Source organism: Triticum dicoccoides, chromosome 2B (assembly GCF_002162155.2).
Source record: "Triticum dicoccoides isolate Atlit2015 ecotype Zavitan chromosome 2B, WEW_v2.0, whole genome shotgun sequence".
Taxonomy (NCBI): domain Eukaryota; kingdom Viridiplantae; phylum Streptophyta; class Magnoliopsida; order Poales; family Poaceae; genus Triticum; species Triticum dicoccoides.
The window spans coordinates 805,716,390-805,730,576 of record NC_041383.1 but is presented as its reverse complement, the minus strand read 5'-3'; the positions used below and the strand labels follow the sequence as shown (position 1 = coordinate 805,730,576).

The 14,187-nt window shown below is 42.9% G+C and overlaps 1 long non-coding RNA gene across 1 annotated transcript; it reads right to left on the bottom strand.

Moving 5' to 3' along the window:
- Positions 1–9,473: 9,473 nt before the first annotated feature.
- Positions 9,474–11,811, bottom strand: LOC119368908. Its single transcript, XR_005176777.1, has 3 exons — positions 11,715–11,811; positions 11,540–11,639; positions 9,474–9,654 (listed from the first exon to the last, which is right to left on the bottom strand). It is a non-coding gene; the product is annotated as an uncharacterized LOC119368908 (long non-coding RNA).
- Between the last annotated feature and the right edge of the window lie 2,376 nt (positions 11,812–14,187).

Below are 14,187 nucleotides of genomic sequence, written 5' to 3'. Positions count from 1 at the left end.
ATTGCTTGGTGCACCAGAAGATTCTGAAGATACTCTCCGATGTTTTCCCCGAGACCATTGTACCCTTAGCCGTTGCGATCCCTACCACCGAGAAATCCTTATGCGTAACTACCTATATTGTCATTCATACCTTCATCCCAAGTTGCTCTTGTTATTACAAGATGCCTTGAAATACTATCCGATCTTCCAATAATCCTCTCCAACTATTGCTCTGCAAGTACTTGTCTGCTTGCATTATGGATACTTTCCATATGTCTGGCAATATTCATTATTATCCTTTGTAATCATCATTTTGAACATTTGATTTGATATATTAGTGAATGCTTGCAATCTTCAATCACAACTAGAATTCTTCCCTTCAACTCAGATGTCACCCCGGACATGAGCTGGTGTTCGATAAATCAAACCTTGATTGATTGTCAATCTACGTCTATTCAACTTGTCTTTGATTAGAACCTCTGCTTCTGATCCCCTGATTTGGGAAAAGTAATTCCTTACATTTTAGCTTTCAATTAGTCAGTTGTTTCTATAACCCGACCTCCTTGCTTCCTTTCTTCTTCTGGTTGAGTACCGTTGCTCACATCAGATCCCTTGTGGACAACCAGATCCTTTGCTGGCTTTTATCCGACATCGTCCATCATACTCAGTAACCTTGTGAGCCTTTCCTCAGATACATAATTCCTTTGGTAAATTGTATCTTCTACTTTCTCAACCATACTCTGCTTTCGGGCTTGAGTTATTTACTCGTGAAGTTTGTGGTATACGTTCCTAAGATACCCCGATGGGTTGAACCTATTCCTTCCCTAAATCCGCGTGATCTCAAAAGTTATGCAGGTTAAACTCTACTGGCTTTTCTTCAGGTAAAATTTCAATGCTACAACCTCTTCGAAAGTGAGAAGTGAACGGAAAGTTGTGCATTAGAGAAGTGGGAGTCGACCTTGAACCTTTGTGTTCATGCCCATGGACCCAATGTGGAACTTATCATGGAAGCTTCTTGTTATAATAATAATCCCCTTGTGATAAGTTCATCTTTTATCTATCTTTGGTCCTTTCTAACCGTGGTTCCGGCCATATTTTATTCTTTGATCCCATTTTTCGGACAAGTTGAAGTACCTGTCTTCTGCAGACCACTTCACTTGTCCAACCTCTATTCTACTCTAGCCTTGAGTATTACCCTCTTTTATCTCGAGAATATCATGGAACTACATAACTTCTTATGAGTTCTTCATCAACTATTATTTCTTGCCGATTCCAATTTTCTCCGGGTTCTGAGTTATTAGACACTCGAGAACAGTGATAACGGGTTTGAGTCTACACTTCTCCTTCCATTATTTTGTTTAACCTTTATTGTAACCTAACATATCGGAGAAATGATAATTCCCTACCTATGTAAACACCTCTATGTACAAACTTAGTCAGTAACACCTTGTTACTATTGTTAATGACATTTCGGTAGCCACCGATGGACGAGAAATTTGCCTATTGGTCCGCCTCATCTTAACGAGCAGGAAAATGGTTCTCTTCGTCCCTCGCCCTTGGTACCGAGTTGTTGCCAACATATTGACATGCTATCCTCTAAGCTGCATTGCTTTCATGATCGTGCAAAATGTTAGCGCCTTCCTTCTTTTAACCCACATGGTGGGCCCATAACCCACAGGTCCCAGGATCGAAACCTGACTCTCTTGTACATCCCTGTTTTCCAAAATTGTTCCTCGCACTTGGCTTCGTATGTAAATCATGAGCCACCTTCCTAGTGATCTATTCTGGTATCATACGCAATACATATTCCCGTTTCTCTGAACCCCTTTCCCCCTCTGTTTCAGGCAACAAACGATTTCCTACCCTGTTGAAGCATCTTATTGTACCTTCTTACCTGGCTCACTATAACTTTCTTAAATTTCAACTCGAGAGATGCCTCTATGCCATGTTCACTGAGATAGCCCCCAAGTACCTATCATGTGTTGAGCTTCGTCCTTCTCGAGTTTCCCCCCCTTATTCCACCCCTTAAAACTCGGGACGTAAGACCACGAGACGGGGCGACGAGGTCACATTATCGTGAGTCTCTGCTCGTCTCCACGAGCCCCCAATGCACTAACAGGTTTGGGTATTTGTTCTGAGTTGGCCTCTGGCCTTTACGCACTAACCACCACGCGAGAATAATATGGGCCTCGACATTGCAGTATCAGCCGAAGCTTTGTCAGACGTCCAGTTCAGCAGTGCGGCACAGTCGGATCGTGCTGGCCATCCCAGGCGGTGCTGGTATCCACCCTGCTCGCAACGACCCGGAGTGTTGCGGGCAATGGGCCCAAGAACCCAAAGTGCTTAGGATGTAGACCAACGGGGACCTTTGTGATGTGCCTAGGTAGGGCTGCGATGTGTTTATCTTCCGAGCCCGGGCATTGACCCAGAAAAGTGTGTCCGGCCAAACTAATCAAGCGTGTTGGGTAACGTGGTGCACCCCTGTAGGGAAGATTTATATTCGAATAATGTGTCCGCGGTAATGGACGTTCAGACTTATATCCTGATCTTATATAACTAGAAATGGATACTTGAGATATGTGATGGATATGTGGCTCCGAGATTGCTTTCTCGCGGGGGGTCGGGGAAGGATCTCTGGGCGTTGATGTTACAACATGTTTGTTTAATATTAAGATGCTATTCTTTACTCTTCTACATGCTACAAGATGCTTGAAGATGCTAGTCTTGGATAGGCTAGGCCTTCCCCTCTATTCTGGCATTCTGCACTTCAGTCCACAAATACAAACCTTCCTTTTGATACCAATGCATACTTAGTATAGATTTGATGCTTGCGAGTACTTTGGACGAGTACTCACGATTGCTTTGCTACCCCTTTTCCCCCCTTCTTTCTTCTTTCCGGTTGATGCAACCAGATGATGGATCACTGGAGCCAGATGCCACCGCCGATTGATGCTACTACATGGAGGCCGCCGACGACCAGGAGTAGATAGGAGGTCCCAGGCAGGAGGCCTTGCCTCTTAGATCGTGTTTCTTTTGGGCTAGCTTTCTTAAGGCATCCTTGTTTAACTTATGTCTGTACTCAGATATTGTTGCTTCTGCTGACTCTTGTGTATCGAGCTTGTATTCGAGCCCTCGAGGCCAGCTTGTAATATAAAGCTTGTATTCTTTTGTTTGTGTTTAGAGTTGTGTTGTGATATCTTCTCGTGACTCCCTGATCTTGATCGTACACATTTGTGTGTATGATTAGTGTACGATTGAATCGGGGGCGTTACAAGTTGGTATCAGAGCCGACTGCCTGTAGGATCCCCCTTTCCAACTCCTTGGACGAAGTTAAGTCTAGTCTTTGAAAAACCGATTTACTAACAAGGATGTGTGGCTTACGAGCCCACGTCACCAAGGGGTGGTATTAGGATCTTTTACTCCTCGTCTATACTCTAGGACTCTGATCTCTCTTCTATTCGGGTTAAATGATTTTGTTAACTCTAACTCTAGGTTCTCGTAAATACTTTCTCCCGAAGATCCCCTCACTCCAGATGATTGCTTGGTGCACCAGAAGATTCTGAAGATACTCTCTGATGTTTTCCCCGAGACCATTGTACCCTTAGCCGTTGCGATCCCTACCACCGAGAAATCCTTATGCGTAACTACCTATATTGTCATTCATACCTTCATCCCAAGTTGCTCTTGTTATTACAAGATGCCTTGAAATACTATCCGATCTTCCGATAATCCTCTCCAACTATTGCTCTGCAAGTACTTGTCTGCTTGCATTATGGATACTTTCCATATGTCTGGCAATATTCATTATTATCCTTTGTAATCATCATTTTGAACATTTGATTCGATATATTAGTGAATGCTTGCAATCTTCAATCACAACTAGAATTCTTCCCTTCAACTCAGATGTCACCCCGGACATGAGCTGGTGTTCGATAAATCAAACCTTGATTGATTGTCAATCTACGTCTATTCAACTTGTCTTCGATTAGAACCTCTGCTTCTGATCCCCTGATTTGGGAAAAGTAATTCCTTACATTTTAGCTTTCAATTAGTCAGTTGTTTCTATAACCCGACCTCCTTGCTTCCTTTCTTCTTCTGGTTGAGTATCGTTGCTCACATCAGATCCCTTGTGGACAACCAGATCCTTTGCTGGCTTTTATCCGACATCGTCCATCATATTCAGTAACCTTGTGAGCCTTTCCTCAGATACATAATTCCTTTGGTAAATTGTATCTTCTACTTTCTCAACCATACTCTGCTTTCGGGCTTGAGTTATTTACTCGTGAAGTTTGTGGTATACGTTCCTAAGATACCCCGATGGGTTGAACCTATTCCTTCCCTAAATCCGCGTGATCTCAAAAGTTATGCAGGTTAAACTCTACTGGCTTTTCGTCAGGTAAACTTTCAATGCTACAACCTCTTCGAAAGTGAGAAGTGAACGGAAAGTTGTGCATTAGAGAAGTGGGAGTCGACCTTGAACCTTTGTGTTCATGCCCATGGACCCAACGTGGAACTTATCATGGAAGCTTCTTGTTATAATAATAATCCCCTTGTGATAAGTTCATCTTTTATCTATCTTTGGTCCTTTCTAACCGTGGTTCCGGCCATATTTTATTCTTTGATCCCATTTTTCGGACAAGTTGAAGTACCTGTCTTCTGCAGACCACTTCACTTGTCCAACCTCTATTCTACTCTAGCCTTGAGTATTACCCTCTTTTATCTCGAGAATATCATGGAACTACATAACTTCTTATGAGTTCTTCATCAACTATTATTTCTTGCCGATTCCAATTTTCTCCGGGTTCTGAGTTATTAGACACTCGAGAACAGTGATAACGGGTTCGAGTCTACACTTCTCCTTCCATTATTTTGTTTAACCTTTATTGTAACCTAACATATCGGAGAAATGATAATTCCCTACCTATGTAAACACCTCTATGTACAAACTTAGTCAGTAAGACCTTGTTACTATTGTTAATGACATTTCGGTAGCCACCGATGGACGAGAAATTTGCCTATTGGTCCGCCTCATCTTAACGAGCAGGAAAATGGTTCTCTTCGTCCCTCGCCCTTGGTACCGAGTTGTTGCCAACATAATTGACATGCTATCCTCTAAGCTGCATTGCTTTCATGATCGTGCAAAATGTTAGCGCCTTCCTTCTTTTAACCCACATGGTGGGCCCATAACCCACAGGTCCCAGGATCGAAACCTGACTCTCTTGTACATCCCTGTTTTCCAAAATTGTTCCTCGCACTTGGCTTCGTATGTAAATCATGAGCCACCTTCCTAGTGATCTATTCTGGTATCATACGCAATACATATTCCCGTTTCTCTGAACCCCTTTCCCCCTCCGTTTCAGGCAACAAACGATTTCCTACCCTGTTGAAGCATATTATTGTACCTTCTTACCTGGCTCACTATAACTTTCTTAAATTTCAACTCGAGAGATGCCTCTATGCCATGTTCACTGAGATAGCCCCCAAGTACCTATCATGTGTTGAGCTTCGTCCTTCTCGAGTTTCCCCCCCTTATTCCACCCCTTAAAACTCGGGACGTAAGACCACGAGACGGGGCGACGAGGTCACATTATCGTGAGTCTCTGCTCGTCTCCACGAGCCCCCAATGCACTAACAGGTTTGGGTATTTGTTCTGAGTTGGCCTCTGGCCTTTACGCACTAACCACCACGCGAGAATAATATGGGCCTCGACATTGCAGTATCAGCCGAAGCTTTGTCAGACGTCCAGTTCAGCAGTGCGGCACGGTCGGATCGTGCTGGCCATCCCAGGCGGTGCTGGTATCCACCCTGCTCGCAACGACCCGGAGTGTTGCGGGCAATGGGCCCAAGAACCCAAAGTGCTTAGGATGTAGACCAACGGGGACCTTTGTGCTGAGCCTAGGTAGGGCTGCGATGTGTTTATCTTCCGAGCCCGGGCATTGACCCAGAAAAGTGTGTCCGGCCAAACTAATCAAGCGTGTTGGGTAACGTGGTGCACCCCTGTAGGGAAGATTTATATTCGAATAATGTGTCCGCGGTAATGGACGTTCAGACTTATATCCTGATCTTATATAACTAGAAATGGATACCTGAGATATGTGATGGATATGTGGCTCCGAGATGGCTTTCTCGCGGGGGGTCGAGGAAGGATCTCTGGGCGTTGATGTTACAACATGCTTGTTTAATATTAACATGCTATTCTTTACGCTTCTACATGCTGCAAGATGCTTGGAGATGCTTGAAGATGCTAGTCTTGGATAGGCTAGGCCTTCCCCTCTATTTTGGCATTCTGCACTTCAGTCCACAAATACAAACCTTCCTTTTGATAGCAATGCATACTTAGTATAGATCTGATGCTTGCGAGTACTTTGGATGAGTACTCACGGTTGCTTTGCTACCCCTTTCCCCATTCTTTCTTCTTTCTGGTTGATGCAACCAGTTGATGGATCCCTAGATCCAGATGCTACCGCCGATTGATGCTACTACATGGAGGCCGCCGACGACCAGGAGTAGTTAGGAGGTCCCAGGTAGGAGGCCTTGCCTCTTCGATCGTGTTGCTTTTGTGCTAGCTTTCTTAAGGCATCCTTGTTTAACTTATGTCTCTACTCAGATATTTTTGCTTTCGCTGACTCTTGTGTATCGAGCTTCTATTCGAGCCCTAGAGGCCCTTGGCTTGTAATATAAAGCTTTCATTCTTTTATCTGTGTTTAGAGTTGTGTTGTGATATCTTCCCATGAGTCCCTGATCTTGATCGTACACATTTGCGTGTATGATTAGTGTATGATTGAATCGGGGGCGTCACATGAACGCTCTGCTGATGCACAGGAGCAAGGTAGGGATGCAAGAAAATAAGCCAATCGCTTTCGCTGTAAAATCCGAGCTAACACAGAACCACCAATGCAGATGGTCCCGTACTTTGTGGACGCGTCCCGCCAGAGCAAATGCATTTTCTTAGGGAATGCCATCATCGCTTGCTTTATTGATTAAATTAACACACTTACATCATTCACAAGAGATTCATGAATGAAAGAGGGGCAGTCATCTATCCAATTACAAGATAAATGATTCTCATAGCTATACTTAGCAATCTCATGCGCGACACCATTGGCTTCCCGAAGACAATGAGTAAACTGAACGGAACCTATCTCCACAACTAGATCAACACAATCTGCAAAGATCGCAGCTCCTTCATGCCACCAAGTATTACCTCCTCCACAAGCTTCAATGACTTCCAAACAATAAGATTCTGCCACAATTCTATTGTAGCCTAATGATACTGCTAGCTTTAGACCTTCTTTCATAGCCTGGGCTTCCATCATAGAAGCTGACGAGGCGTTTGGGAAAAAAGAGCAAGAGCCACCAAGGAAGTTCCCGTACATATCTCTCAGGATTGCACTCGTCGAGCCAACTCCTTCATCATTGTGATAAGATCCATCCACATTTAGTTTAATATGACTAGAATCTGGCTTGGTCCATTTAGTTATGCTTCTGTCCTCATCTCGCTGGCTTGATTTTGTAAACTTTGTGCACAAAGCCAATATAGAAAGCTTCCAACTTGCTGCTGGCGGAGTTCTCTCCTTATGCGTGACCGATCTTTTGATCCACCATAGGTACCAGGTAGCGATCGCCACAACTTCCACGATTCCTACTTGGGGTAATCCGGGATAGAGGCCTGTTAATGAGTCCAACAGTTGTTCCAGTATCGCAGACCCCGCACGATCAAAAACACATGCATCCGCAATTAGTTTATTTAGCTGTAACATTTTCCAGAGCTCCTGCGCCGTGGAACAATCAAACAGAAGGTGCTTCAAGTCTTCTGCATACGTATGACAAATTGGGCACAAGCTGTTCGTCCCTATGTGTCGATTCACCAGAACTGATTTAGCCGGGATAGCTCCATGTAGTACCTTCCACACAAAAGTTTTAACTTTCCCCGGAACAAATAATTTCCATACTTTCTTCCATATGGGTTTGATCCTCTTGAAGACGAAGCCATATATTGGTAGGAATTCCTGAATTGGTGTCTCCATTGAACATGGTAGGCCGATCTCACCGAGAACATTCCGTTTCAATTATAATGCCAAGCAACAAATTCATCAAATCCATTCAAGCTTAACGGGATACTCAAAATTCTAGCTGCGTCGACGAGAGTAAACAAAGACCGAACCAGATCTTCATCCCATTGTCCCAACCGTGGATCAATTAATTCGGACACCCTTTAATAACAATATTTCCTCTTGGCGTCATTACCTTTCTGTCCGGGCTTGTAGGGACCCATGGGTCTCGCCATATATCAATGGAGTCACCGTTTCCAACTCTCCAAATGCACTAATTAGTACTCCCTCCATTCCAAAATAGACCTAAAGTTAGTATAAAGTTGAGTCATCTATTTTGGAATGGAGGGGGTAGTACAATTAATATAGCACATCTACATAGGCTCATATTGGGCCAAACAACATTAAGGCTAGTCATAGTGGGAGTAACTTAAGTAGTAACATAACACATCCCAAGACCAATTTGCTTATATGGCATGAAGTTAATGAGGAGAGATATGTTTGTGGTAACGTAATGTGTTACTCTAACATAACACATCCCGAGATAAAATGAGTCTATATCTCAATTAATGAAAGCTTGCATGTTACCATCCATATGTTACTACACATTATGAAGGTAGTAACATAGACTAGTACCATATGCATGTTACTAGTGTAAGTTACTCTTCACTACTAGATCGGGTTCGCGCCTTGGCGCGGGGGTGCCGGTCACAACGTTTTGACAGAGCATGTAGCAAATTGTATGTAGAGAACCAGATGTACGAGCAATTATTTGTGTTAGAAAATAACATCATTGAACAGAAGCTGACAATCAGAATATAAGACAGAATCAAGCTCGGTGCTTTCGTACGATCAGGGATAGTGTTTAGGACAGAGATAGGAACTAAAAACATAAAGTCTGTACATTCCTTGTTCAAAGCAAAGTGAGAACAGTAACATACTACCAGGTGGCACCTTCCATTACAAATATAATAGGATATAGAAGAGCATTAAAAGGGCAAAGGCAATGCTTTGTAAACATGCTGTGTATGATGTGCTGACCGCAGCTCACTAGATACTATCTGTGGTCTCTAGGCGCTGCTCCGATTTAATGCCAATATAACGTAGTCTTTTTGCCAATTCCTGTGCTTGCGAGTGTTGTTTTCATAGCCCCTTTGGTGTTGTCATGCCCTCTTCGGCACCGAGCAGCTGTGGTATTCTGTATCTGGGTAGAATACGAGCTCATGTATCTGACAGCATAGTACCATCCTCTGAGTACCTTCTTTATTGTCTTTTTTGCTGCACACATCAACCTTACCAGGTGTGTGACTTTATTTTCCAGCCTTTTAACGTGGATGTAGTGATAATCCCTGATTTCCTTGCCACATGCATCCTCCATAAACATAATGGATGCCATAGCAGCAATGTCTTTTGCTTCATCATAGTTCTTTGAGATCACACCAGATATCGAGGTTGGAACAAGCAAACCATTGACTAACTGCAACGATGAATTGAAAGTAACCATCACACGGGACTCGTTGCCCAGACATGTCTTGTGATGGTAAGTTGCAGGGGGCAACTTGAGAGCTTGAAGCATAAGGGCAAAGATGTGGGAATTGGGAATCATTATTACATAGTCATCTTCCTGCAGAGGAAAGAAAATGATCAAATGATTGATTTACAAAGGATAGTCTCACAAGCCAGTGTATTCATTTGTAAAGCAGGGAATAAGGAGTTTAAGTTCTGTTGATCAAACTAAATCAAGGTTAGGTGTATCATCAAACACTTTGTACTTAGTGTTACTGTAAGATGAAAAACGAACTGAACTCAGGAAAGAAGTATATTTAAAAACATGTTGCTACACTGAGTAAATTCGCCCTGCGCTGAAACAAAATGACTTGCGAACTAACGGTTTGGTGCCACAGCAGTATTTTAGTTTATGATGCATGATGCCCTGTTTTACCTAGACCAAACATGCTAATTAGCAGCGGTAGAATATGTTGATTCATATATGAATTCTAACGACCTTACATGATGCTCAGCGCCATCAAGCGACCATCAATAAAGATTATAGTTCTCCACATTAGTAATCTAACACCAAGAAATACGTTAGGTGTGGCCAAGATGCGTATGTTGAGATGGATGTGTGGCCACACGAGGAAGGATCGAGTCCGGAATGATGATATACGAGATAGAGTTGGGGTAGCACCAATTGAGGAGAAGCTTGTCCAACATCGTTTGAGATGGTTTGGGCATATTCAGTGCAGGCCTCCAGAAGCTCCAGTGCATAGAGGACGGCTAAAGCGTGCGGAGAATGTCAAGAGAGGGCGGGGTCGACCGAATTTGACATGGGAGGAGTCCGTTAAGAGAGACCTGAAGGATTGGAGTATCGACAAAGAGCTAGCTATGGACAGGGGTGCGTGGAAGCTTGCTATCCATGTGCCAGAGCCATGAGTTGGTTGTGAGATCTTATGGGTTTCACCTCTAGCCTATCCCAACTTGTTTGGGACTAAAGGCTTTGTTGTTGTTGTTTGTTGTTGTATTAGTAATCTAACACCAAGAAATAAATAAGCAGTCATAATCATTTGTCAACATTATTTTCTCTTGTAATTTTGCAGGAATGAACAGAAGTTCTGTTCCAGAACCATGACTTTTGCAACAGAAATAAATAAGGCCTCTTTTCGTTTCAAAGCTAGTAATACGGGACTGAACGAATACAAACCAGGTAGCAGTTGGAAATGGTGATGCTTTGAAGCCAGCAGCTATGTGATCTGTGCCTGGATAGCAAGGCGAACAACCGTTCACCAGGATGAAATTATTCAATTAACATAGTTCCCTTTTCCTCTCTTATTCCAACTTCACATCCTAACTACCAAAAGGAAGTGAGAAACAAACTCGGCTTTGGAGTTTTTTGATAATTTTATTGAACTCAGGAAATTATGCATAAAAGGAAGAGAACCATGTTGTGTATAAAGCATAAGAAAACCTGCACTTTATATCCTAACATTTGAAAGACGTTCCTATATCAATATTTTCTAGTTCATGGCGGACAGGAAAGTCATTGCTTTGGGTTAGCCATGGAGCTGGTGGAATGGAGCTGGTGGAAAGTCCTATATGATTTTTTTCCTGGTTATGTTTGAAAAGAAATTCTGCACTTGTTCAAACCTCTAAAATATCCTCTGCTTTCCGTTATGATAACAAAAACGGGTAACATATTCAGTCATGTAGATTTGTTTGGACATGGGACTGCAATCTTGGGTTTTCCTTTAATAATCCCTTGCATTTGTTGTCTTTGAATAAAAGATGCCCTGAGCATAATAAAAAATACTCTCCCGAGCATTTCACTTGCACTGAAATCTGCTCAAAACACGTTTTCTTAGAGGTGCTCGGAAAGAAACACGCTGATGGACTAAATACACTGGAAAAGACATACTTGTGCCAAGATTTACCATGAAAACAAGTGATACGTGGTCTAGTCCTCTAAATCAACCGGAGAACATGATAACAATGTGAAGTCAGTTCGTTGTTACCTTTGGTTCAGAGAGTCCTGTCCTCGATGATGCCGAGCCTGGGGATCCCTTCTTGCAAACAGCTCTAATGTCCCCGTCCTACATGCGATGTGTGCTGGATCTGAGCCACAAGAGTGAGATTTGAGTGTGGATAAAGCAGAGAAAGAGGGATAGAGGAACCAAGCCGTTAACTAACCTCTGTTGTGACAGGCGTTGAGGATTGACTGTCGAAGCCGACGGCGTAGGTGTCGCCGTGCGTCGACGAGCAGAGAGAGGAGCTAGGAGTGATTGGGGATTTAGGTCAAACCCTAGCTTCCTACTGTTTATATAGGGTGTGTGGCCTGAATTAGATGGGTACGGGCTTTAGTCGTATGGGCCTCTAAAATTGGCTATGATGGGCTTGTTTTTTGGCCTGGTTCTACAATTGAGAAGGCCACTGATAGCTCATATGCGGTTCGGTCCTATAATTATCTAAAACAAATAAATAGTTTTTAGTTGGCTTACTAATTAGTAAAAATGTATTTATATGTGAGTTATTTTCTTCTGAAGAGAAGCATGACAGAGTGAATAATTAATGACGATTTGCTTTTTGATAAGGAGTTGTATCTGTTTAGGAGAACAAATAAGTTTATCACGGATCTGTGTCCGATTCGTTTTCTTCACATAGATATACAGCTTATTATTTTGAAACATAAACACCATGTTGCAATCACAGACCAACAGAAGAATAACATGATATATGCTCAGTTTATCCGAGTTTCAGGTACTTTGGCCGTCTCACAAAGAAGTGTCTGCCAGTCGGCTTTTTCAGGTACCTTCAGTTTGCAGAGAGAAGGAGAACATATTTTGTCTGCTATCAAAAGGACCAACTATTCACAGAGGCGTCGTCAGGTGACCATAGTCATACAAGTCGGACAAATTGTCAAAGAACCGCGAAGCATATATCATAGACTATAGTTGTTCATAGGACATGTGCAAAGCACAGGCAGCATGCCATTTACATGACCAGTACAATGGTTCATGTAGCTACTACACAAAACGGCGAATGTTCGCTTCACACAGCGACTTCGTAGTGTCTGATACAAACCATACCTAAGAACGGTACAGCAAACGATTGGTGCACATCGTAATATTAAAGTGCATAATACAAGCCATATGTAAGAATGGTACATAGCTAACTATAATCTTAGACGTGGCATCAAACGGTCACTGCATTGCACTGCTTGATCCAATCAAACTTAGCCACTGTAAGTGCCAAAGACAAGTCTTTGATTAGAACATATAAAAGCATCGAAGATTCATTTTGGTTTTTTAAATACCTTTTTACTCTTCGCGGCCACGCTTGCGTCTGCCAAATAAATCCTTGCGAGCATTGTAGACGACACATTTCCCAGCTTGTTTGCTGCTCGTCAGTTCAAAGCATGGCTCAATGTCTTGATACATGAGACAATCACATCACAACCAATGAAACAAGGTGATGAGCAAGAGATGTTCTTTTCACGTTTTTCATATTTTTGTGACAAATAATTTCAAGGCGTTAAAACATTCGTTTTTGTTGCATTTGTCGGCCCATGTTACCCTTCAAAAAGTACACACATCAAGTAGTCCACTCAATTGGAAAATGTATGAAGCATATATGTTAGCAGCGTCAGTATAGTCTCCAAAAGAATCGATAAACTGCCGAGGCAGAACGAACCACCAATCAAATTAACAAACTGATTGCAAGGGTAGATGAATAAAACAGTCACTAAGATTTTCAGGTAGGAACACAAGCCTTCAGATGATCGGCCAACAGAGTATCAGAAAGCAACATAAGGAGGATCACAAAATACATACTTCAAGTACATACAGAATATAGAGTACACGGAATATATTACAAACGCTCGTAAGCAAACGTCACGTATATAATCTGCCAACAGCAGAAGCAGATATAACTCCTGATCAACCACCAAGAAGCACCCGATCAACCACCAAGGGGCACGGCGACATCAAGCGATGATTGGTGCGGCATCAGAACAACACAAGATTCAAATGCCATAACATGAAACATCGGGCGCCTTGACCTGAAGCTATCCTGGCTAACCCGGACAACAAATTTGAACTTCTTGGAGATAAGGGCCTTAAATTCAGCTGGTGGAAACCTCGTCCGAGTAGCAGCGTGGTACAGGTTCTTAATTGGCTCATCATCGGGCTGATTGTTCCGTACGACCTGCAAGGCGGTTGCACCAACCACGTCTCGAGCACACCGACCAGTGAGAAGAAACCCCGTCGATCCATTTGTCTTATCGATAGAGTTCGCCGTCGGCAAAGGGAAACAGAGACCAGCCTCAACTGAGTTAGGGTTTAGGTCAACACGGATAGAGCCGTGCCCCCTCTATGATATATAATATGACCAACGAGACCCATTGCAACAGTTATTGGGCACGCGCACATACAGGCCCATACACGCAAGAACAAACACTGTCCACTCTACAGACCCACAGGTATAACCCAACTGGGAAATAGAAGATTCTCACAAAAGAAAAATAACTGGCAAATAGCTGCTATTTCATGGCAGGCAGTGTCTGAACCAAACCATACTGGAAGGCAAATATACATGCCGTGGTGGCTGCAAGAACACAATGAATAGCACCTCAGACTGTGTATACTAAAATTATACACCCAAGATT